At 36.5% G+C, this 23,750-nt stretch overlaps 1 pseudogene; it reads right to left on the bottom strand.

Annotated features, from left to right (window-relative positions):
• Positions 1-20,581: 20,581 nt before the first annotated feature.
• LOC118620713 lies at positions 20,582-23,174 on the bottom strand (annotated as a pseudogene).
• Between the last annotated feature and the right edge of the window lie 576 nt (positions 23,175-23,750).

Below are 23,750 nucleotides of genomic sequence, written 5' to 3'. Positions count from 1 at the left end.
TTAAATATTTTGATGATAAACAAAGTGTGGCCAAGGCTATTCTTGATGTTCTAACCATGTGTGGTGGAAATATCTGTCTTTTTGTTTTTTGGAGGTGGGTGGTTAGTAAAAATATCTTAATGAAAGCAAGACTTTCTACTGTACAGCATTCTGAGCAGCTTACTGGTAGTATCATTAGCTGTCATCCAACAAGCCAACCATGTTACAAGATGTAACTCAGGGGAAGCAAGAAAGGCACTGGAGGGAGAGCCAAAGGGAAGGTTTTAGCCTGTATCTATTAGGATTGGTTGGCTTGCTATTTAATAATACAGACTCTGGTTTTCTCAACTCAAGGGTAATGAATTGGTAAGATATTAGGGGTTCATAGTATTGATGAGAGGCTGAAGGACTGAACTTAAAAAATATAGGTAGATACCAAGCACCTCGAGGCAAACAGAAGTGCAGGTGAACATGGAGGAGAGCACAAAATCTCTCATTTAGCAACAGCAACCTGAATATGAATAAAACGTAGTAGCATCATCATCTTTGTAACATATTAAATGATTGGCCTAGACTGGAGCACAACAGCATTTAGTTGTCAGGAGGGAGGGAGGGAGGGTGGGAGAGAGAGAGAGAGAGAGAGAGAGAGAAAGAGAGAAAGAAGACAAAACAAAATGAAACAGTGCCAGGTTGCACAGTGGATAGCAGGGCATCCGTCAACACAGTCCTATGGGAGTCCTCCAAGATGGAAATGGAGTGAGAAGGATAGATGATGGAGAGCCTAAAGAGAGAAATGGTTACTAACTGGCTATTTACTAAGTACAAGGTACTTCTCTAAGCACTTTACATGGGCATTATTCTATTTAATATTGACAATAACTCTGTAAGTTAGGTGCTATCATCAATATTATTATTCCCATTTTACAGATGGGGTTAAAGTAACTTTCTCAGGATTACAGACATAACATCTTGGTAGTTTAGCTCCTGAGTCTATATTTTAATGACCTGCCACTGCAGATGTCCATTCTATGTCCCCTCCTTGCCTTTTTTCCTCCCCATTTCCCAGAGTAATATGGAATACTTTAAAATATTAAACAGAAAATGTGTAAGACACATTATCCTTAAAGCAACCCAAAGGGTTTTCATAGCCGTAATCTCAGTTCTTGTCATACTTCCAAATTTAGGGTGAGAAAATACTTCAATTCTTATTTTAAAGAAGGCGATTCTGGATTATATTACTTGCCCCAATGTCCTCCCAATTAAGAGCTAATTGGGACAAGGACTCAGAACAAGTAAGTTAATAATGTAACCAATTCATCCCTCTGGTCAGGAATTACAAGTGCCTCACCCCTGTTCAGTGAGGTTTCTGGAACTAGGAACCACAAATCAGGACAAGTCATCAAGTCCCCCTGTTTAAAATTGCCCATTGGCTTCCATTACATTTACAATAAAACCTTAATTCTTTATCATGGCTATGAAGATAAGGGGTGTCTGCTTTACCTCTGGGCCTCATCTCTTTCCACTACCTCCCATATTCTTTGTCTTCTTGTTTCCAAATTCCTGCCTTGAGGCTTGAACCACTGTTCCCTCTGCTTGGAATGTTCTTCTCCTTGTCTTCACATAGCTGATTTCTTGGCCTTCAGCTCTCAAATGGCATCTTGAAGACATCTTTCCAGATCACACTAACTAAAGTAACCCTCCCTCCATATCGCTTTTCCCTGTGTTAATATCCTCATAGCACTTATTGACATGAAATTTTCTAACATCTATTTGTATATTATTGATTGATAGATTCTCTTCTCTAGAATGTAAACCCCAGGGGTGGGGGGCAGCATTTTTGTCTTTCTTCCTTAGGTCCATATCCGCAGCCAAGACCCACAACTGAATATGGCACACAAATGTTCACTTAATAAATTGTTTCCAGTTTACTCAAGCATTCACATTTTCCCTTGATACCTTAAAGGCCAAGTAATTGTAGCATAGTCAGTCTGCATAGGCCTTGGGAAAATTCCCTTACTTTTATAGTTCAAAAAGCTGACACAGAAAGGTAAAGTAAATTACCCAAGTCATAGCAAGTCAAAAGCAAACACAGATTAAAGTTTGGGTCTTTTCACTTGCAGAAAAGAGCTCTTTCAGTACATTGTGCTGTTTCCACTCTGAACGGTGAACTGAAGTGACCTTTGATTTATAACCATGAGAGGCAGTAGGGTTACATAGAGGTGTTGCCTTTCTGAAGATAAATATATCATCCCTTGGAATGGTTGGGCCCCTGAATTGATGATAGAGACATTCATATTAGACAGTTTCCATGTGCCGTTTTAGAACTTAACATGTATTGATCCATATTATCCTCAAAAAACCCCTATTAAGCAGATACTATTATCATCTCCATTTGAGACATTTATATTAGGGAATTTGCCTGCGGTCATACAGCTAGTAAATTGTGAAGGTAGGATCCAAACCCAGGCAGTCTGGTCTAAAGCCCTCACTTTAATCATCAATGCTGTTCTGCTTGCTCTGGCCATGAGGCACAATTGTTCCTTCAAAACACAAAAACAGAGAGTTTTCCTTTGAGTTGAAATAGGTAAGAATCCTCAGTGAACTGTGAGGCAAATGGGAATCAGTGCAGTTTACATCAATGCTGTATTGGCAGAACCGACTATGTTGCTTTTTTAGGCTTTAATTTCCTTTGTACAATGGTCCCCCATCAATGGCAATGAAAGAAACAGAACAAACATTATTGAGTCACCAGCTTCTTCCAAAGTACTGAACAGTGCTTTATTGATGGCAGGTGTATGGAACTTCCTGGAACATGTTGTTTACAAATAAAGACATCTTTCTGGCATTAAGAGAGTGGAGAGTATGTGGATCCTGCTGGTCTGGGCACATGACACACTTAATACTTGATAAAAGAGGAATGGCTTCTCTGCTCCTCCATGCAGGCCAGAATTTTATTAAAGTTGCTCTCGGAGTCAGAGATAGCAGTGGACTAGCAGAAAGGTACTGCACTGGGACAGTATCAAGCAGCAGAGCAACAAAATCTATCTCACCTGATTGAGAGCAAGCATCCCCTGCAGATCAGGAGCTCTCTATTTCCTGACTGGGACAATTTCCTAAGCTAGAACTATTCCTACATTCTCCTCAATTCCATGCAGTTTGAGTTATTGACTTTCCATTCTGATTACTACTAAAGCTCCTTTAAAAATCAATGAGAGATAGAGCACAGAAGAATGCAGAATCTCAAATGTAAAAAGAAATGCCTTCAGGAAGATCGAAGTGCAAAGTGGGTATTTGGATGAAATATTTCATTTGGTAACATAGGTTGATAACATATCTTCCTCATTCCCATTTTTTAAGCCCCAAAATGAGACAGCATAGGGACAGGGGCCTGGGATCCCAAGGACACCAAATAAGAAAAACCGCAGAGCTGGCACCACCTGGCCACCCCTTGTCTGATCCCAAGATCACCAGGTGGCCAGAAAAAAACCCACAAGAATGTCACCACCCCTTCACTTCCCGGCTCAAAAAACTGCAGAATTTTATCTCCCTCCTAACTTCTTGCTTTTCCTACCATAACATGGAAAATTCCATAAGCACACCTTTTTCAAAATGCCTGTCTTTTCAGCAAGCCCACTTTGTCCCCAGCTCATAAAAGCAGCTGAGCAGAGCACCCCAAGTCAGCTCAGAAGACTTTTCTTTCCTCTGTGCTGCCTCCCTTATACTTGAGCATAAGCTTAATAAAAATCTGTCTAGAAATTTCTCTGGGGCTTCCTTTTGATTTCCATCCAAGAACCCTAACACTGGTAACAGTTTGTTGCAACTCAGATGGAACCCACTGTGTCCCTAGAGTAGCAGGATAGTGTAGATAAGAAGATTAGTCAGTCAGTCTCCACATTTAGTCTGGCAAGCAGCCACCTGAACTTTCGATTCAGCATGAATGTGACTGGTAAGTCCTCCTCCAACCTTTGTGACTGGACAGATTTTGTTCTTTGTCATGTTCATTTTTTTCTGTTGTGTCCCTGAGAGTGGTCTGGAGTCTCACTGCAGTTAGATTCGAGTCCCACTGCAATTGTACTGGCCCAGAGTGGCTAACAGGTGGACAGACTGATTGCTTCCCTCTGTCCTCCCGGAGTGTCTCAGGTTAAAGACCCAAGTCCCAATGGTGGGGTTCCAGCCCCATTTCCGGTTCTGACTGTTTCTGTTTTGTCCTGTTCAGGTCTTTCAGTTTCCTGGAATCCCCCCTCCCCTTCCTCTCCTTTAAAACCCTTCTGCTGGGTCTGAACTTCTGTGACAATCTTTGAACACTAGGCCACCATCTTCCCAGGCTGCTGGCTTCCTGAATAAAGAAACCTTTCCTTTCCAACCACCACTTGTCTCTTGAGTATTGGCTTTCAAGCAGCAAAAAGCCAAAATTAAGGTTTTTGTTTTTTCTTTATTGATTTTAGAGAGAGAGGAAGGGAGAGGGAGAGAAAGACAGAAACATTGATGAGAGAGAACATTGATTGGCTGCCTCCTGCATGCCCCCCCAGAGGATTGTGCCCACAACCTGGGTATGTATGCATACCAGGAATCGAACGGGTGACCTCTTAGTGTATGGGTCAACACTCAACCAGTGAGTCACACCAGCCAGGCCAAACTTGAGTTTTTGGTAACAGATCTCTGCCCAGATAACCAGGAGACTGTTCTCTCTACCTCCTAAGGTTTCGGATCCCTTCAGATCTCCCAGGACAGAGTAACCAGTCACAGTTGTAGTTCGGGCTCATCTGTTCATTTTCTGTGTTAATTAATGTTGTGACAACCTGGGGGACAAATTCCCTATGTTTCTAAAAGTTATAGATTGTGTTCATGAAATTGCCAATCTAAAGAATGGTAATTGTTTACTTTTGGTTGCCACTAAAATTAAGGTTTCCAAATGCTAAGAATTCTAATTAAAATGGAATGAAACTATGTTTTTGGAAATAAAAGGTATAAAGAATGGAGATACATTTTTGAAGGAAAGTCATTTGCTAAGAGGCAAATTAAAAGTTACTAGGAAAGTTGTAGAAGGTTTATGAAAAAAAACTCTTTTAAGAAAGGACATTTTATATATGATTAAGCTGAATAAAATTAGAATAAATATAATTAAGTAAGTAAGTTTAAATATAAAAATCAAGCTGATATGGAATTAGAGTTTGGTTCTTTTTCAGTCTGTTAAAAAGAAAGTTTTCCTGTATTATTGTTCTGCTCCAGATAAAATATTATGAAATTTTTCTATCTGGAAAACAAAGATTTTATGTTTTATTTAAACAGTTTTTGGTGTTGTCTTAATCAGAACCTTAATTACTTAAAAAAATAATCTTCTCGGTCCTAAGGACTAATGTTTTATAACCTGTGTATTTGATACCTTTTATTGTCACTTTGAGTAAATAAACAATTTATATTGTTTCATAATGGTATATGATCTTTTTGGTCAAGTATGTTTGGCAACCCTAACCCTGCTGCCTCTTGCCTGATTTCAAGGACACCAAATGAGCAGGAAAAACCACCGATAAGCCAACTACAAGAATGTCACCACCTTCCTTCTCTCCCTGCTCAAAAAATTGCAGAATTTTATCTTCATTCTAACCACTTGCTTTTCCTACCCTGACATGGAAAATTCCACAAGCCCACCTTTTTCAAAATGCCTGTCTTTCCACCCAAGCCCACTTAGTCCCCAGCTTATAAAAACAGCCAAGCTTGGCCAGTCGCTGAGCCAGTTCAGAGGACCTTCCTTTCCTCTCTGCCTGCCCTCCTTGTGCTCGAGCATAAGCTTAATAAAATCTGTCTGAAAACTTTCTCTGGGGCTTCCTCTCATTTTCTATCTTAGGGAACATAAGAACTTTAATGCTGGTTATAATAGGTTTATAAGTTTTGACATTTTCTAGCATAGCATGAAGTCTGACCAAAAAATGATGATCTTACTTCTTCATAATCACATTTCAGATTGACTGTTATCTAGAAGTGACAACTGAATTGATCCTCTAATATTTTCTGGAGTGGTACAGACCTACTGATACTTCACATGGTCAGGAATATTTGGGTCAGAAAAATTTTATCACATCTGCTTAGGGTTGAAACTTCATTAAAACACTTCACTCTCTATTATTGTGTAGCTAAAAGACAGCACACATACTGTAAATATCCAGACCTTACCTATGGAAAGAAATAGCTACTTCTCAGTTTTAATAATTATTATGAACAGGTAATTGAACTCCTCCTTTGTAGGAAGAAAAAGCACATTAAATTAGGTTACATGGTTACCCAATATTTTCAAACTAATTAGCAACCATACAAAATTCAAACCTATTCTTTCTACTCCACCTCCCAATTAAAAAAACAAAACAAAACAAAACAGCCAGTGTTCATTGTAAGAAGCACATTTGAAAGACCATATGAATTTGCCCTTTTGATTGGTTGAAAAAGGTTCTAGTATCAGCAATTTAAAAATGGTTCAACCCAAACAGTAGAAATAACATGAACTATGAATTTGGAAACCTGGATCTTCCTCTAATTAGCTGTTTGTACTTTGGTGAGTTGTTCAGATTTTCTGACTTCCACTTCTCTCAGCTCTAAACTAGGATTAATAGTGGGTGCTTTCTGCAAACCTCTTAAGGTTGCTGCCAGTATCAAAGCAATATTTGTAAACTAAACTATGCTCTACAAGTACAGAATATTACAGACATTAAATAGCTAACCTCAGTGTCAAATTTTGTCTTCATATTTCTCTAAGTGGAACTATATTATTTAGAACTATAGTACTACTGTCAAATAGCCAATTTTTTCTTTCAATGTTTTTTAAACATAAGCCTGAGAATTGAGTAAATAAACATTGAGAGACCTTTTGGAGTTTTATTTCTAGATTCACCCTGAGAATCACAGTTTCTGGGACTGAGTAAATAACAGTTTCTGGGACTAAGAATCCCAGTTTCCGGGACTTGCATCTGTCTGGTAGTAGTGTTGATCAAAATGGTAACGTTCAGCTTGTTAACATCATCATCAACAGACTTTTTCTTACACTGCCCTTAATGCAATTTATTGGTGCTTTAAAAGGAATTACTTACTGACAATTTTCTTTTCCTGTTAATGTATCTGTCTAATCAGTTTTGATTCTTTGAGGCAAAATAAAGTCCTGAAGATAACCTGATTTGGGGAGACTATGATGAGAGAACAACCTAGGTAACTTAGCAGGTTAGATAAATGATAGGACACCTCTTACTTAGTGAAATATCAAGACTTTAAATAAATACGTGAATTTCTTTAAAAAAATCTATTTAAAACTGACAGTAAACTTTGAAAAAGTCAAAATAGAAATAGCTACTGGGCAAGGAAAAAATGTATCAGAAAGAACAAAAAAAAATTAAACAAGGATGTATGTGAGTAAACAAAGCAAAAAGAAGAAGAAAATAGCATTGACACAGTAGTGGACAAAGTGGATCTAGTATATACTTAAAAACATTATCAATTTACTAAAAGTGAAACTGAAACTAAAGCACTAATGTATAAAGCATTGGTGAATATTTTAGTAACGTCTCCATTGCAAAAAAATGTAAACCCTTAAAACTATAGGCAACAAAGCAATTTATGAAGATTAAATGCAAAAGTGGGATTAATTATTCTAGTAAAGCCAATTAAAAAGTAAATCCAAACATTTTGTTGTGCACATGGCTCATCTTTCCTGGAGAATATAAAGGTCAAAAATCTTTGTATACCATATTAAACCAATGCTTCAATCTACTTAGGGAATCATAAAAATTCCAAATTCCTACATACATACACTTTGCAATCACACAATCCATTGCTCTGGTGTTTATAGCAGAATTTCACATTTGAATAGTCAGACAGGTTAAAAAGTAACTTTCGGAGAAGCCTCTAGTCTAATATTTAACTCTTTAAAGTGGACAGGGAATGTCTCTATCACCTAAACAGAAATCTCTTCTGCTAGGAAGACTTGGTTCCACAGGTGAATGACCCACGAAAGTGTCCATTATTACTCCTGTAATGGTTCAGTCGAGAGAGAACTTAACTTGGATTCAGAACCTGAGTCTTCAGTCCAGCTCTGACCTACATGCTGAGTGACTGCCCGCAATTGACTGACTCAAGACTCACCTATATTTGATGAGACAATCAAATATAACAATATCTGTGTATGTATGTACTATGAAATACTAATAAATATACAGCATATATAGTTTCTGACAGGGAAATTCAAATTAAGTACTTGCTTTGATTTTACAGTGATTTAGATGAAAAACAGTAAAATATGAGCACTTTTGCTTCCTCATTTTGGACAACAGAGCTGTTAATTAGTCCTAATATCAACTCTATGTTTGGGAGGTATGCATTTAACTTTGAAACCTGCCCCACAATATAAAGTGTCCCCAAGTTGTTTAAACCCTGAAATTATTGCCCTGTGCAAGTTAGTGTCAAAACATTATACCAAAACCCTTCTTTCCACACCCCATTCCACTAGTTCTCCAGAAATCTGCCCCTATCTGCCTGTATTCTCCCTCATACCACTTGACTTTTTACTTCTATATTTTTAGATGCTGGTTACTTTCCATGTTATCCTTATTTCTCTGCAGCAATGCATTACTCTCACGCCCTTAAAGATCTACGTCTTCTGGCACTGACCAGTTTGGCTCAGCGGTAGAGCATCGGCCTGCAGTCCAGAGAGACCTGGGTTCAGTTCCCGCTAAGGGCACGTATCTCAGTTGTGGTTTGTCCCCAGCCCTGGTTGGGTTGTGCGGGTGGCAGCCACTCAATGTGTCCCCTTCGCATCGATGTTTCTCTCTCTCTCTCTCTCCCTCCCCATTCTATCTGAACAACAACAAAAAGATCTACTCCTTCTGGAAAACCTTCCATGATTGAGTCCCATTCTTCTTTGCTAATTTTGTTTTCAACCTCACATTTAGAGAAGAATCATGCAAAATCCCACATTTCTGTATATGTTGATGGAGTTTTAAGATACTACAGGAAACTAAGACTGGGTCTTCATAATGACAGTGGATCCATTAAATAATGTCAGTCAGTTCATGGCACCTTTAAAAGAAAATACAAAATCCAGTTCCCAATTATGAAGAGAAACCAGTGAATCAGATTAGAAGTGATGTAGGTTACAGTTCCTCTTACACTCTAACCTAATGTGTGTATGCATGTGAGCTTCTCAAGCTGCTTAACCCCTTAACAGCTTAATCAGTACAGCATCAAGGAAATTCATTAAATAGCAAATTGTAGTCTGTGCTGTGATCAATGTTCTGTGAGTCTTGATCAATGTTCTGTGAGTCTTGAAGCAACCCATTGCAGCTTGATTCTCTCCTGTAAAAGGAGCATGTAATACTAGTTGATCCATAAGGTCCCTCCAAGTATATGAACCATAGGCATGGAGAAATCCATAATATAGCTATGCCATATTTTAACTAAAAAATACCTTGCCACTTTCTGCCATACCAGTTACAAAAAATTTAGAATTAAATTTGCTATACTTTATATAAATGTCATTGTATAAGATAGAAAAAAAAGTGAAAATAAGAGAGAATGGAAAATGTGCCTCTCTCCTGGCTTTTTCTTTACAGTGGGGTATTTTGTGGACTGGCATGATGAGTCCAAATGTTGCAGCTTGTTCCTCTGTCTGTCTGGTGCCGCTTGCCTTGCAAAGGAGTGATTATTGCCTACTTCCTACTTCCCAGGCTGAGTCCAGAGTCTCTTGATTCACTTATTTAAAAAATCTCTTCTATCTGTCAAGTGTTTCATTGACTCACTCTAACTTCCAGAGTTTTGGAATGAAGCAGGAAACTATACAGGTGGCCTCTGTGTACCAGCCCCTAAAGTCTACCTGCTACTACTGCTGCCACTGCTCTGGGCAGCCTGACCCAGGGTTCTGGATCAGCAAGTACAAACAACAGCATTTTAAGTTTTAAATAAAATTTAATAGACTGTGAGATAGCTGTGGGCAGTTGATAGATGACCTAGGATTTTTAAAAGATTGATAGACTTTCTAAGGCATTAAGGAGAACCGATAATGTTATGTCTTACACAGAATAAATGCTTTATAAATGTTCACTGAATTTCTAAGCCAGACTGAATAACACATTCTCCATGGTGAGCCAAAACTAGGAAGATAACGTTTAATGGAAATAAACATAAAGTCCTATTCTTAGGTTGATATTAATAATAAAAGGGCCTAATGTTTGTATAGATTTTCAGATTACAAATCATTTACACATACGTTACATTCAAACCTACCAAAAATGCCACTTTCCTATATTATTTTTTAATAAATAAGTAAACTGTGATACAGACAGCCCAAAGTCACACATCTAATTAATTGTTGACTGAACTCAAGATCAGGTCTTCCAATGGTAAGCCCTATGCTTCTCCTAAAATATATTAAGGTGCTGCATGAAGCTAAGAAACTATGTGCGTTCAGAGGGCGGGAGCCCTGTCTTCATTGAAATACCTTTGAGAGCAGCAATCTTAACTTACCTTCCTGAAAATACATCACATAGAACAAGACTAACAGTACGATTGAACTGTGTATTGATCAGGCCATATCTAGAGCATATATTCTATTCTGAGTACTATATAGTAAAGTTTGAGATTTATGAAAAATCATAAAGTGGAGAGTTACCGGGAATTTTTTCTAGTAGTTAAAGTTCTGAAAACCATGCCTTAGAAGAAGCAACTAAAGGAATTTGGGTTTTTCAGTGTGGAAAAAGAAACATTGGTGCTGGTGATAGAGGGTGGAGTGATATGTGCACGGAAAGTATATTCATTGTCTCCAAAGCTGTGAGCAGCTGTTACATCAGAGGTATTAGATATGTAGATCCAGAGTCCAGAAGAGAGCTGATGAAGAGAATTATCAAGGTTATATTTTAGTTAATATAAAGAAAATTTCAAAGTTGCTCAAATATTCAGTACATTTATTGTAAGGTATAACTTATAAATTATCAAGCAAAGATGGGTAATCATTTGGTGTGGATGATATAATTATGGTTTTGGCACTGGGTAAGGAGGTTAGAATAAATGGACTTTAAGGGCTTTTCTCAGAGCCTCTAAGATTTTATCTTTTCCAAAAGTATTAAGTTTGAACAGAGGGCAAAAACACATCTGTTCTCATAACCAACATAGTGATACCTATGTTCCACTATCAGTGCTTAACCATATTACCCCAAACTTAGCAGCTTAAAATATGCATCTGTGAGTAAGAGCTATGGAGAGGCCTCTACATTGTCTAGCACTCAGCTGCAAGGACTCCATGGCTTAGGACAGTGGTTCTCAACCTGTGGGTCGAATGACCCTTTCACAGCGGTCGCCTAAGACCATCGGAAAACACATCTTTCCGATGGTCTTAGAAACCGAGACACCAAAAAAAAAAAAAAAAAAGAAACCGAGACACCATTCCTCTATCCATCTCCAGGTGGGTCCACCCACATGCAGATATGCCCACATACAACATGAGGAACTGTATTAAAGGGTTGTGGCATTGGGAAGGTTGAGAATCACTGGCTTAGGGGAAAAAGTGTGGGGGGGGATGTGATAACTGGAGGTTGGAATCATCTAGAGCTGTGCTGCCCAATACAATAGATACTAACTAACCACATGCGACAATTAAGTACTTGAAATATATGTAGTCTGAATTAAGTTGTGTTCTAAGTGAAACACATACACACATACACATGCAATTTCAAAGACTTAGTATGAAAATAAAAGAAGTTAAACTATCATTAATAATATATATTGATTACATATTGAAATAATAATATTTGGATATAGTGGGTAAAATAAAATATATTAACAGCATTAATTTCATCTGTTTCTTTTTAATTTTTAAAATATGGCTAATATAAATTTAAAAATGATATATGTACTTCATATTATAACCTTATTGCACACCGTTGATATCAAGGTGTTCTTCATTCATGTATATGGTGGTTGATGCTGGCTGTAGACTAGCATCACAGCTAGGAAACTGACTGGAACACTTACATGTGGTCTTTTCATGTCACTAGGGCTTGCAGTCTCAGGATAGTTGAAATTTTTGTATGGCAGCTGAAGGCTTCAAAAGCAAGCTTTCAGTATGCAAGGTGAAAAATGCATTGACTTTTTTGACTTAGCCTTGGAAATCATATGAGTGACTTTGCTGCATTCTATTAGTTACCAGAAAATCTTAAACCAGCACAGATTCAAGAGAAAGGGCATACTGTAGTAGAGCATGTGGGATGGGGGCATGTGGGATGTTTCAGCTTTCTTGGAAAATACAATCTTCTACCAACAGAGTTACAAAATCTCTTCCTTCAGATTTAGAGCCATTCCTGAGATTTAAGCAGAGTTCTAGATGTGAGATTAATAGATTACTTTTAAAGTAATCAAGCAAATATGTTATGCTTAGGAATTATATTAATAGCCATTAAGGAGGAATGTAATTTAAAATGTGAACTTTCAACTAAGTGTTTAAAATGCTGTCCCTATGCTAAGAAAACAGTCCTAAATCCAGTCTGATGGTCACAGAGTTGAATCACACAACACAGAATACTTCCAGGGTTTTGTTTTTGTTTTTTGTTGTTGTTTATAGTTAACCAACAAAAGCATGTTCCTAATTTCTAAGAGGTACATATTCAAAATTGACTAGCAAAAGTCTTTTTTCTCCAAACGTACTTACTTCATTTAAGTTAAGCCCTTTTAATACAATTAATAATTTATACAATGTGGATGTGATGGCTTGGGGATAATAGATGCTTTGTAAAAAGCATAAAATTATTTCATAAAATGTAATTTTTTAAATAAAATTACCCTATATTCTTTTGAGAGGACATGGTAGAGTAGTGAAGCTGCACCCAGAGCAACCATCATGAAGATTAAACCAACATTTGACTTTATTCAAACAAATGTAATTGAACCAAAGGGCTTCTAGTAAATATGAAGTTCTAAGATGAATTACTATTGATTTCTGTGTTTTGTTTCTTAAATATTAATAGGGAATTGTTAATGTAAAGTTAATTTAAATGTTCAGTTTGCATTGTCTTTTACACCTCCTCTTTAACGGTTTCAGTTTCTCAGAGGATTTGCACCTTGGTATTAATTTATTAATACAAATTATTATTTTCATTTATAATTGTTTTAATCATTTAGTAACCTTTGACTAACAATTTAATTTTCACTTTCATTTAATATTAAATAATTCTTAAAATGTCAGTATGTGAGTCTATTACGTTGCCCTGGGTTTTAAGTGAGAAGCACCTTTTGATATGCCTCAATGATAGATGATTCGATGAGCGTTTAATTGAACTGGGCAGTGGAAGTGGAGAGAATGCAAAACAAGAACAATAACAACATACAAAACCAAAAATAGATACAAATAAGTCTAAATTATTTGCAAAAGTTATCAGAATTCTACAATGCTTTTTAATGCTAGCTGACACTTTATTCCTCTTTGTGTAACAACCAGAACATATTGAAAGATTTCCTTCTTTCACCAGAATGGAGGCCAGGTTCACATGTTTGAAAAGCAGACAAACATGGGCTGGATTTTATACACATAGAGAAGATGTTCAGCTCTGCTCTTAACATTTACTAAGTAACAAAAGTTCTTGAAATGAATCAATGAAACTAAAAACAGGCTCTAGTATCTTTTGAAAGAATTTTTACCTAGAAGAGAAGCTTTTTAGCCTGTGAAAGCTTTTTCTTTATTCCTTTTTGTTTTATGCAAACAAGAAAGGCCAATAGATAGCATAGAATATTCTTAATTTAGTCTTACAGAGAGACATACTACTACATATACAGTGAATTGAAAAGAGAGCTACATCAAATAACCTAAAACAAAACCAAAGAAAAGAATACATAGGCCCTATAAGTTTTCTCATCTACAAAGTAAATGTGAAATACTGAGGAGAATTTTAGGTAAGATTAAATGGGAAAACAAATCAATTATACAATGCATAGTGAGGCCTCACTGTTGTTATTAGAGAGAATTACCTCAGTATAATACAGGTCACATATGACAAACCCACAGCTCATACTCAATGGTGAAGAGCTAAAAGCTTTTCCTCTAAAATCAGGAATCCTATAAGGATACCCACCCTAACTACTTTTATTCAACATAATACTGGAAATCCTAGCCAGAGCAAATTGGCAAGATAAATAGATAAAAGCCATCCAAATTAAAATGGAAGAAGTAAAATTATCTCTATTTGCAGATGACATATTATATATAGAAAACCCTAAATACTCCACCAAAATAACTGTTAAAACTTATAAACAAATTTAGTAAGTTTCAGGGTATAAAATCAATATACAAAAATCTGTTTCATTTCTATATACTAATAAGTACCTATCAGAAAGAGAAATTAATAAAACAATCCCATATATAATTGCATCAAAAAGCATAAAATACTTAGGATAAATTTAACTAAGGAGGTAAAAGATCTGTCCACCAAAACTATAAAACATTGATGAGAAAAGCTGATGACTCAAATAAATAGAAAGCTATTCTATGTTCACGGATTGAAAGAATTAATATTGGTAAAATGTCCATATTACCCAAAGCAATCTACAGACTGGATGTGAGCCCTATTAATATTCCAATGGTATTTTTCACACAAAGAAAAAGTAATCCTAAAATTTGTATGGAACTATAAAAGAACCTAAATAGCCAAAGCTATCTTGAGAAAGAAGAACAAATCTGGGGACATCCCACTCTCTGATTTCAAAGTATATTACAAAGCCATAATAATAATAATAATAATAAAACAGTACAGTATTGGCATAAAAACAGACACAAAAATCAATGTAATAGAATAGAAAGCCTAGAAATAAACCTATGCATATATGGTTAAGTAATTTATTACAAAGGAGCCAAGAACATACAATGGGGAAAGGATAGTTTCTTCAATAGATGGTGCTGGGACAACTGGATAGACACATGCAAAAGAATGAAACTGGACCCCTATCTTATACTACATATATATAAAATATAACTCAAATGGATTAAAAACTTGAACTTAAGATCTGAAACAACACAACTCCTAGAAGAAAACATCAAAGTAAGTTCCTTGACTTTTGTCTTGGCAATGATTTCTGTTTTTAATTTGACACCAAAAGCAAAGGCAACTCAAGCAAAAGTTAATAAGTGGAACTAAACAGAACTAAAAAGCTTCTGCACAGCAAACAAAACCATCAGCAAAATGAAAAGGCAACCTAAGGAATGAGAGAAAATATTTTCAAATCATACATCTGATAGGGAGTTAGTATCCAAAATATGTAAGGAACACATTCAACTCAATAGCAAAAAGTAAAAAACCTAACAATCCAATTAAAAAATGGGCATAAGATCTGAGTGAACATTTTCCCAAAGGAACATAAAAATGCCCAATGGATACATGAAAAGGTGCTCAACATTACTAATCATCAGGGAATGCACATCAATACTACAGTGAGATACCAACTCACACCTGTTAGAATGGCTATCATCAAAGACAAGAAACAAGCATCGGCAAAGATGTGAAGAAAAAGGAACCCTTGGAATGCTCTTGAAGGAAATGTAAATTTGTGCAGTTAATATGAAAAACAGTATGGAGGTTCCTCAAAAAGTTAAAAATACAACTACCATGTGATCCAGTAATTCCACTTCTGGGTATATATCCAAAATAATAAAACCAAGATATTGAAGAGGTATCTGCACTCCCATGTTCATTGCAACATTACTCACAATAGCCAAGATACGAGAACAAACCTACGTGTCCATCAATAAAGGAATAAAGAATATGTAGGGAAGAATCCAAGATGGCAGCAGAGTAAACAGAAGTTACACTCACCTCCACCCAGGGCCAAACTGAAATTAAAACTAAAATATAGAACAATCAATCTAAATAACCAACTGAAGACTAGCTGGACAGACGTCTTACAATGAAGGTTTTATGGAGGCCACATCCAGACTGATAGGAAGGGCAGAGAGGCACAGAGGCTGGCCCTGCACCCACATGCAGCAGCTGAGAATTGGGAGGGAAAGCTAGCTGCAAATGTCTTCCCTGAGGAGCATGGGGTCTCAACCCCATACCAGGCTCACTTATGTCCTCTTTGGAGAAGAATCTATCCAGGTCCTTGCCCATTTATAAATTGGATAATATTTTGGTGTTGGGTTTTATAAGTTCCTTATAAATTTTGGATATTAAGCCAAAAAGTAGGTATTTATATAGCAAATAAAAATAAATTTACACAATTTTTATTGATGGAATTAAGAATATAATATTACTAATTGAGTACAATTTTTTTTTGTAATACAATTCTACTAATAAAAATAACGATTTTTTTTTAATGTTACTTGAGGCTCAACATTAGTGTTCCCTCTCATCCAATTGATTGCAAATGTTTTTCTATAAAAATCAAATGTTTTGGGGGCCACACAAAAACAGACTATTGACTGGATTTTGCCTGCTGGCAATAGATTGCTGATCATTGGGTTGGATGCTTGGAAGAAGACTAGCAAAACCACTGTCTATAAAAGAACAAGTAATAATTAACCAGTCACATCCCTTGGTTACTGCTTTCCATGTATTGTTACTGGATCTGGTACTGTCATAGTGCACTAGCCTGCAAACCTAATAATAGGGAGTTCTTAACATAAACTTGGATCTTTTAGCAGAGACCAAGATAATATGAAAATGATAGTAAATACCTTGGTATAAGAAAAGGAACCCAGCATAGAGCAGCGTGAGCAGCCAACACAGAAGGGGGAAGAAAAGGACTTTCGGAATGGGTAAGAGTGGAGGGGATTCTTTCTTGTCAGTGATAAAAAGTGTAGTCTATTCCTTAGCGAGGAGGAATTAGAAATTTAAATCAGATCTTACCCAGACTGGTATAAATTTGTATTCAAATTCATTGTTAGTAAAATTAACATAATTTTTATTCTAGAATCTGTGTGGCTTCAGTTCTTATCTACAAATCCCTTTACCATCTTTATAAAGTTTTAAGAAACATCCTCAGTGTGTATATATGGTATCTTGGCCAGGTGGGTGCCTATTAGAGTCAAGACTCAGCTTCAAAGTGAGGAAAAAACGTAACCAAGCCATGACTTCACTCCCTTATCTTTCTCTCCTACCAAATGTTCTGTTAACATGACACATATGTTTATTATATAAGAATGTCTTTGTCCACATCCAGGTTCTATTTCTCGGTACAAAGATCCATTAAACAAAAATAATTTGGCCTGGGGCAGTAATTTACCCATTCAAAGCCTTTTAATAGACTGTGAGCATTTAATCCCTCTTTCATATTTTTAGTGACTCTAACATTGGGTCACTAAAGCATTCTTTTCAAGGAAAGGACCCAGTTAAAGAACTCAGACTCTAGAGTCTAGTTTCTGGGTTTAAATCTCATTGTTATCTTATGTGACCTTGGACAAGTTACTTTTTCTCTCAGTATCAGTTCAGCTGTAAAATGGGGTAACAGTTCTACATCATTGGATTTTTGTGAGCATTAAATGAGTTAATTCATATAAGCTATTTAGCATTCTTCCTGGTGTATATTATATACTCAATAAATATCAGTTATTTTTATAATATTATTATTCAGTTTACCTGTGATCTTTATCATAATGGCTATATCATTTTTGTTATCAAATGAATAGACATCTAATTCACAAATTAATTCACAAATATTTTCTGTGCCAAGCATTACAATAGTCACTGGATAGCATAAACAAAGTAGATAAGTATCTATAGTCTTGTGGTAATTTCATCCTGTTGGGAGGAGAGGAGAATGGAAAATTTAAAAAAAAAATACAATCAAATAAAAGGTATCATATGTCTGATGATGATAAATACTCTGAGGAAAATTAACATAGGAGTAAACTAAGGATTATTGAGAGAAGAGAGATTACAATAGCTGGGTGATCATCAAAGTTTTCCTAGATGTTGTGGACTTCTCTCCGAAGGGATTGAGAGACCTGAGCTAGGTTGCCAGACTTAGCAAATAAAAAATCAGATGCCTAGTTAAAGTCCACTGAGCCTCCTGTATTTTATTTGGCAACTATGACTGGAAATGAAGGATGAGTTTTCTTTTGGAATAAAGGGCAAATAAGTTTCAATGGCAAATACTGATGGGAATGGGGTATCACAAGGTGTGAAAGGGAGAAGGTCACAGAGCTCTGAGGCTCCATTTGCACTGCTGTAGAGGTCTGGGCCAGGCTATCTTATTCTGATTCCTACTTGAGGTTTTGAGATTTCTCTAGATTCCTGCCAGTGAGTGGGTGGGAAGTAGAACAGTTAGGACTCTATGGCTTCCTCTTAAGTCCAGATATTTATTACATTTAAGATAGACTTAAAATGATCTTAGATGTCAGGTAATACAGTCCTTAGGAAACAGACTGAGAAGCTTCAAATGAGTTGCTCAGTATTATGAATAGTGCTTCTCTGAACATGGATTATTGGTTTACATGCTCAAAAGATCAGTAAAATGCAAGAAAAAATTTCCCATATATAATTTTTCTTTTTTTTTTCCTGTGTAATTTTTCATCCATGGTCCACTATAGCACAGTTTTCTCCAAAAATATGATTTCAATAGTGAGTAGAGGTAGTTTCTATCATACAATGTAATTCTCTTTCTTATGATTCAATGCTATTCTTTTATGCACAGGGGAGAGTTGATATCATCTCAGTTCAGGAACTATGACGGTAGTATTTAGTACTACATGGAAATGAAAGATGGAGCCAACTCACTTGAAAATGAGGGCAGGGGTTTTGTCCATTTTGCTCATGTTTGAAAGTTCAGTTTCTATAACAATGTTTAGTACATACTAGGTACTTGGTAAATATGAATATGAATAATAGATAAGGATTTGCAGTAATATGAGGTTTTCTTAAAGTCAAAAACTGATTTTTGTTACATCACTATGAAATTATGCTTATTTGTACGCTTCTTCCCCAAATAAATATGTTAGAAATGTTTTCTTGCAAATGGTAAAAAAAAAAAAAAAATGTATGTCATAGTGGTTCAGAAAATAGCCCTTACTTCACACTCCCTAGCCATGTGATTTTTCCTTATCTTTGAACCTCAGTTCCCTTGTCTATAGAATAGAGGCAATAATACTAGTATCATACAAATAGTTATTTTCTTATCAAGTTTTGAAATAAGTTGATATATAGAGCATTTAGATTAGTGTCTGTATTATTATGTACTATAATAGTAACCTTATATTACTCCTTATATGTCTTCTATTATCCCCAATATAATGCTTAGCACATTGTAATCTATAATGATTGTTGGATGACTAGATGATGTTTATATAATAAATAAAAAAATTAAACAATTTTTGATCTTGAGAACAAACATATTTATAAGGCAAGGGGGTAGTGCTTTTCCCTTCTAGTCATGGGCCATATCCACTTTCGCAAGTTCAAGGCCTTTGATCAGCCTTTGTTGTCTGGAATCCAAAGCAAATACAACTGAGAGTAAGGTGGAGCAGTAGATTGTTAAGATGTATGTTTGCACCTTTTCCCCTTCCACTTGTGCCTATACACAAAGTATATCACAGAGTATATCACAAAACATATCCTTAATCCACCACAATTTGGCTCCCTCCCCCAATACCAATAAATACATTTTGGCTAAATTTACAGATAGTTTTCCTAATAGTCTAACCCACTGATGATGTCTCAGCTGTCCCCTTGATTCTTTGAAGTATTTAGGGTATGCTGTCTTTTGGGAAATTTACTATATCCTTGGAATCTGAAACACCCCATACCCCTAACCCAAGTGTCTCCTCTAGCTGTTCCTCTCTCCTTCTTACTTCCTTGTAGTAGCTTCTCTTTCTTTGCTTCATTGTGATATGTTTATGTTCCCTGGGGTTCTATATTTAGACCTCTTTTCTTCTTATAATTTCATCTTCACCCATGTCTTACAGTATTATACATTAACTAGTGTAGTAGGCTGAATAATGACCTCAGAATGTATCAGGTCCTAATCCTTGAAACCTGTAGATATTACCTTATTTGAAAAAAAATCTTTATAGATATGATTAAGATGATGTTCTTGATATAGGAATATTATCCTGGATTATTCTAGATTATCTATGTGGGCCCTAAATGCCATCACCAGGACCTTTATAAGAGGGAGATTTGGTACAGATCATCACAGAGGAGAAGATATGTGAGGCACAGATTGGAATGACATTGTCACAACACAAGAAATGCCAATAGCCATCAAAAGCTGGAAGAGGCAAGGAATAGATTCACCCCTAAAGTTTCTGGAGAGAGCATGGCCTGCTGACTCTGTGACTTTCAGCCATTGGTAGTGCTTTTGGATTTCTGGCCTCCAGAACTGTGGGAAAATACATTTTTGTTGTTATAAACCCTAAGCTAAACAGCAGTCACAAGAAACTAATACCACTAGGAAATGTAAATATATTTTTTTACAATTAAGCAAACTTATTAAATTGCTTTTAAACAAAGATAAAGAGATTTTTCTCCCTCAAAGCAGTTTTAAATATCAAAACCTATGCTTATAAAAATTAAAACCTTTCAGCAGTCTAAATATTTCAAATGAAAACCATTACATACTTCTCAAATGTTCTTTATATCCCAGGTATGTCAACCTAGAATCCTTCAGATAGTTCAGTCTCTCTCTTCACTGAATGACTTTTTCTTACTGCTGACTTTGTCTTTGATTTCTGATGTTGTGATTGTTTACTGTCTTGAGCATCAGATCTTCCACTTAGACTTTGAACCTGTTGTTCCTTTTCTGGCTTTTTGTTTGGCCCTTTCTTCCCTTGATCTTTGGTTGTATTTGCTTCCTCATGCTGATATTTCAGCAAGATATTTATTCAGCATTTGTATGATTATAGAATCTCCCACACCAACCAAAAACATGTTTTTAAACTTGTTATACAACATTGTAGACTTTTCCATGATAATGTAAACTCACTTTGAATCTCCGTATTTTTTGCAGTGTTGTAATCATCCGTGTGTTTCTGAGCTTGCTGCACTGTGACCTGAGGTGAAGCAAGTTCCTCCAAGGCCTCAGTACATCTTTTCACATCAAGGTTATCATTTTTGAGTGAATTTTTATTTCAGCATGTATCCTTTGAAGTAAAAAATCCATTGATATTTCTTACTTCTTCTCCAGGATCTTAACTTCTAGGTTCTTAACTTCTGGCTTTGTTCCTTCATTTTTATTCCACTGCCCAGTTTCCATTTGTTCCTCTTGCTTGTGTTTGCTCATGTTTGCCTTTCAGTGTATTCCTTCTATGAGCAGGCTGAAAGTTTCTTCTACCTTTTCTCTTCTTTTCACCTTCTTGATCACCTCCTTCTTCCAAATCAGAGGTTGATGTAACCTCTGTTTCAGTTAAATTTTTCCTTTTTGCTTCAACTTCTTTCCCTCTCTTTTGTCTGGCTCTTTTTTGGCTTATCTTATTCCTTCTGGCCCTCTTCATCCTTTTTAAAACTGCTTTACAGATGTTTTCCCCTTGGCCCCTTTGTAACTTTTGTGTTCTCTGGTTACCATGTCACTCTGTGAAGGACAAGTCTGTTTTATCATTTTGGGTCTGCCTCTTGGTTTTTGAATATTGACCTCTGTAGCTGCAGGTTGTCCTCTTTCAGGAGCCACATTTAGATGAACAGATGCTGTTGCTGTTGTCACCACACCCACCGCCTTGGTTTCTACTTGCTTTGCTGCCTTTTTCTAAAATCTATCTTAAATTACTCTCTCTTTTTTGGTTGCCAGATCCACAAAACCAAATGCCTGCTGGACACCTTCACCAAATTTCCCATTTAACATTAGAGCTAGCTGTTATTGAGCACTTGCAATTAGTACTTGCCAGGCACTTTTCTAAAGCTCTTTAGAAATATCATCTCATTTAATTCTTATTTAATGCTCACTACAATCCTATGAAGCACTTTATTATCCACACCGTAGAATAAGGAAACTTGGGCAAATTTAAGTAGTGTGCCCAAAGTTGTAAAGATGTTAAGTGCTACAGCTGGAATTTGGAGCCTAAGGTAGTCTGACTTCAGAGCCAATGATTAATGGCAGCTCTCTGCTGCCTCCTTTGCCTGACATCTCAGGCAGCTCAGAGCTTGTGCTGTGCCCAAACAGCAGTGTCCAGGACCCCTGAGGATGGACCACTTCAGCTGAATTCAAAAAAACTTTACAGAGCCCTTATTACCTGCTGGGTGCTGTGTCAGTTCTTTGCAGCCATTATCAGGGGCAATTTGCTGATCTTATTCAAATATCAAACTCTCTGAGTCTAAAACATTTCCTAAATCTCAGGCAATTTCAGAGTTAAAGCCTACATCAGGAGGAAGATCTGGGCCAGATATGAATTACTGTTGCCTGCTAAAAGCCTCATGTTTATTGACAAATTCTGTTCATAGAGCTGTGGCTGTGATGTTGCCATGGTCACTTTCACTGTGTTGCTACTGGGCCCAGAGGCAAAGTGGAAAAGCTGGAACTGAAAGCATCCCTTTTAGCATTTATAGAGTTTGACCATCCATGCTCTGCTTCCTTCATCTGGCATCTCTGGACTCGTGGCTATCTAACATTCCCCTCCTGATTCTACCCTTATAGTTATCACTTGAAATGTGGACAATAAGAAAAACAGCTACAGTATCTTAATCATCTATGAGAAGCCAAGTAGTATACCTATACCGTCCATTTAATCCTTTCTACAGTTCTATGAGAAACTATTATCATTGTCATTTTATACATGAGAAACTGAGACTTAGAGAGGTCAACTAATTTGTCTAAGCTCTAACTTGCTTCTTCAAGTCACCTTGAGCAGGGCTGCAAAAAGGGGCAGGAGAGAACCAGGTTCTTCTTTGTTTAGGAAGAGGCCAACTCAAATTCCTTCTCCATTCCCCAGCAACCAGATTTTGTAATTTCTGCCTCTGATATTGCCTCATGTTTGGGCACAATGGACTTAATGATAATACTTATAATATTTTATTATGTATGTATAACTTTTTGTAAGTTGCCAGTTACTTCTGCATAAAAGAGCTCTCTCCATAAATGTGAAAGGGTAGACCCTTTCCTTTATCCTCAGATTTCTATATTGGGCTAACCTCCCTGTGCAGAGCTGGATTTTCTGTGAAGCTGAAGAAATCTTCTGGGAGTCTCCTTTGCTCAGGCATAGGCTTTTGTAAGATTTGAAAAAGTAAAACTGCTATCTCTTCCCATCTCAAATTCCTCATCATGCCTCTTCATGTTGGGTGGTGTCAGACTGGCTGTGGACATTTTGGGTATTTGGCTAATGGGAATTTGAATTGGGGAGCCTTTTAGTTTGAGTTTATGTAGCTTGTATTTACTTACAAGTACAGCTAAATTACTGCTACCAGCCATTATATAGAAATACTTTCAGAAGTACTCCCACTGCTCACTTGTTTGGGTCCATGGAATGAAGACACGGGGTTAGAGGTTGCAATGCAATAGAAGCCTGCTCTACCATGCCAGAAGTGCATGAATAATAGAGGAGAAAAAAAGGTTTGAAATATTCAAAGCCAGAAACTCATTTGTGGAAAGTTCTTCAAACCATCCTACATGTAAAATTGTAAGCAAAGATTTTGATTCTCTTTGATGCCATCTTAACTTTTATCAGGAAATACACAAAGAATCAGAATATGCAACCAAAAAAGTAGGAGAAAAAAACAGTATAGGGGTGTCAGGAAGGCAATTAAAAAACATAGGTATTATGGTGGTATTCAGCTTCATGCTTGCTGAAGCTGCGTTATATGTATACTTTGTGGTGATTTCTTATCTTATTCTAATTA

The sequence above is a fragment of the Molossus molossus genome, unplaced genomic scaffold, assembly GCF_014108415.1.
Source record: "Molossus molossus isolate mMolMol1 unplaced genomic scaffold, mMolMol1.p scaffold_m16_p_8, whole genome shotgun sequence".
Classification (NCBI taxonomy): domain Eukaryota; kingdom Metazoa; phylum Chordata; class Mammalia; order Chiroptera; family Molossidae; genus Molossus; species Molossus molossus.
This window is presented reverse-complemented; position numbering and strand designations above follow the sequence as displayed.